Source organism: Austrofundulus limnaeus, unplaced genomic scaffold (genome assembly GCF_001266775.1).
Source record: "Austrofundulus limnaeus strain Quisiro unplaced genomic scaffold, Austrofundulus_limnaeus-1.0 Scaffold187, whole genome shotgun sequence".
Classification (NCBI taxonomy): domain Eukaryota; kingdom Metazoa; phylum Chordata; class Actinopteri; order Cyprinodontiformes; family Rivulidae; genus Austrofundulus; species Austrofundulus limnaeus.
In genome coordinates, this window is record NW_013952589.1 from 765,256 (window position 1) to 767,929 (window position 2,674).

Below are 2,674 nucleotides of genomic sequence, written 5' to 3' on the forward strand. Positions count from 1 at the left end.
ATGTTTAGTTGACCTGATGTAAATGTTTATCATCCATAACTATCTGGGGGCACAGGTCTCTACTATTGTTATTTTGTGGTTCAAAAGCTGAAAAGTTTGGGAACCACTGCACTTTGGTTCCCAAAGTTGGGCTTGGGACCCAATTATGGGTCATGAAGCACCTTGGATAATCTCCAGAAATCAATTTAAAGGGTAATAAAATAATTGCTGATGTAGTCTTTTCCCAATAACTACTACAAAAACACAAAATAAGCATAAATAGCTATTTATATTTATGTACAAGCTGTTTAGATTGTCAAAAAGCCTGTGTTTTTAGGGTTATTAACAAAGTTCGTGTTCCCAGTAATATTTGGGGTCACAAGTTTTTGCCATGGATATTTTGTGGGTCAGAAGATAAAAAGTTTGGGAACCACTGCTATAGATAAAAGCTGAGTAATGAAGGAGAAACAACAAAACTCAACAAAAACAACATGAATATGTTTAAAGTGCAGTCTGCATTGGGTTGTTCCTTTAGATTTTTATGTCCTTGTGTCTGAATATGCAAATTTTTCCTGTTTGCTAGCAAAATATCTCCTGAACCAGCGGTTGGGTTTGAATGAAACTCTTGATGAACACAAAACAACCGATTCATTTTTGGATGATTCAAGATGGCTGATCTTAATCAAAACTTAACTCACTTTAACTCAGTCAGTTTCACAGAAATAGAGCTCAACTTTGGTGTGGTAGTCGCTGAGATTCATCCCTAACACCTGAGATATTTGTTTAAAGATTTGACGTTCAAGCAAAATGCATTATTTCAGCCTGTTTTGGTGTATTTTAAAGGTGCATACAAAGAGTAATTTAAAGAAAAAAGGACAGTATATGTWTTTTAAATGCCAAATGAGATTCTTTGAGACACAGTTTGTATTTTTTTTTTTAAAAAACCCAAAGTGCTAATTAGACCGGGGCAAACAGAATATTTTGGTTCCCCCCTCTTGTTGATCCTTTTGCAAACCAACGAGTTTAACTTGCAACACTTTGGGCAGCGCCAAACCACAAGCTGACAACCACTGCAGCAACGGACATCACAGCTCTCAGTGAAATATTCACTGCAGCCCAACAGCAACTTAAATAACAGAACAGTTCAGTTAAATACTCTCAAATTCTGTAAAGATTTCTACAAGACAAAGTCAGCGTGTGAAAAAGTGTTATGTGTGTTGTTTTTTTTTTTTCTCTTCTGGTGTGTTTGATTCATGCTGTGCGTATCATAAGTTGTCTCTGTGGTTGCAGTAATCCTCAACTGAGTCTGTTTTCTGAACTGCTTTAACACTCACAAAAAAAAACATGTCAAAGGTTCTAAATTTGACTCTATAGGAAAGGAAATGCAACGTCATCCACACATTTAGCAGCTCGCAGAGACGGGCCTGCTCGCTCTGCTGCGAAGTGAAGAAGTGCAACACAACTTCAGTGCAGAGAAATATGAGAGGAGTAAAAAAACAAAGTGAGGGGTTGTGGAGGCTGGCAGCCGGTTTTGGCTGTAACTCAGGGTGGATGGGCGGACAAAAGGAGGAATCTCATTTTAAAATAGGAACATTTCATATTAGCAATGAAAATGATTGCTTTTCTTTGTGGTTTCCTCTGACATGATTCTAAAATGATTTGCCTGCAAGCCACAAAGATCATAACATGAACACTGGCGCCACCTGGTGGACATATTAGGTAATGCACGTTGTAAAACAAATAATAATTGGTACTAAAAATTACACAACACAAATATGTTCCAGTGTAGTGGACTGTGCAAATATCTAAAGTCATCTTCTGTTTCCTAATGATTTTTCTTGCAAAATATAATTTCTTGTAAATGTTTTAAACTGTTCTTGATCATTTCTGAATGTCTTTAAACATTTTTCTTTGAACTTTAGCTGCTTTGTTATTCACTTCCAGAGAAATTGTTTCCGTTTGTTTGTTTCTTKGATGCACCATGGATGTAAAACGGATTTTAATCTCCAAAAATTAATCCCTCTGTTTCCCATATGAAGACAACTTGTCAAAGAACTAAGTTTAAACTGGATTTTTAGGCACTTTTTTGACATACAGACAGTCTAGAAGAGACTTTTTCTTCCCATTAGTTTTAGTTGAATCTTGGAAAAGACCAAAAATGCCAGTTTTACTGACAGGAAAATATAGTTTGAGACCATAAATATGAGTCTTTACGAGATAATCAGCAGAAAGAGAGACACTGAGTACAATGTGTCAGCACAGTCATTAATAATACCTGTCTTTAAGCACAAAAGCAAAATGATTTTATTCAAATGCCAACAATATCTATCTTTCTAAGGAAACTGTGAACTCAATTTTACAAATGTGTCATTGAACGCATCGTTATCTCTGATTTGGATCTTTTCCTCCTGAGGCCTCAGTAAAGTCATTCATATGGACCTGGAGCCTCAGGCTACTGACAAACCAGAAAGAAAAAAACTCCAAATGACTGCTGACGTCACACACACACACACACACACACACACACACACACACACACACACACACACACATTTGTTCTTAAACTCTGTGGGGACCTTCCATTGACTTCCATGCACTTTTTTTAGACCTTGTTGCCTAACCCTGATCATTTACCCTAAAATTAACTTCACAGGTACCTACCTGACCCTAGAACTAACCTAAACTGAACTCACAC

The 2,674-nt window shown here is 36.8% G+C and overlaps 1 protein-coding gene across 1 annotated transcript in view; it reads left to right on the plus strand.

Annotated features, from left to right (window-relative positions):
* prkcq (protein kinase C, theta) overlaps positions 1-2,674 on the plus strand; it is a 44,402-nt gene that overhangs the window by 9,426 nt on the left and 32,302 nt on the right. The window lies entirely within an intron of this gene.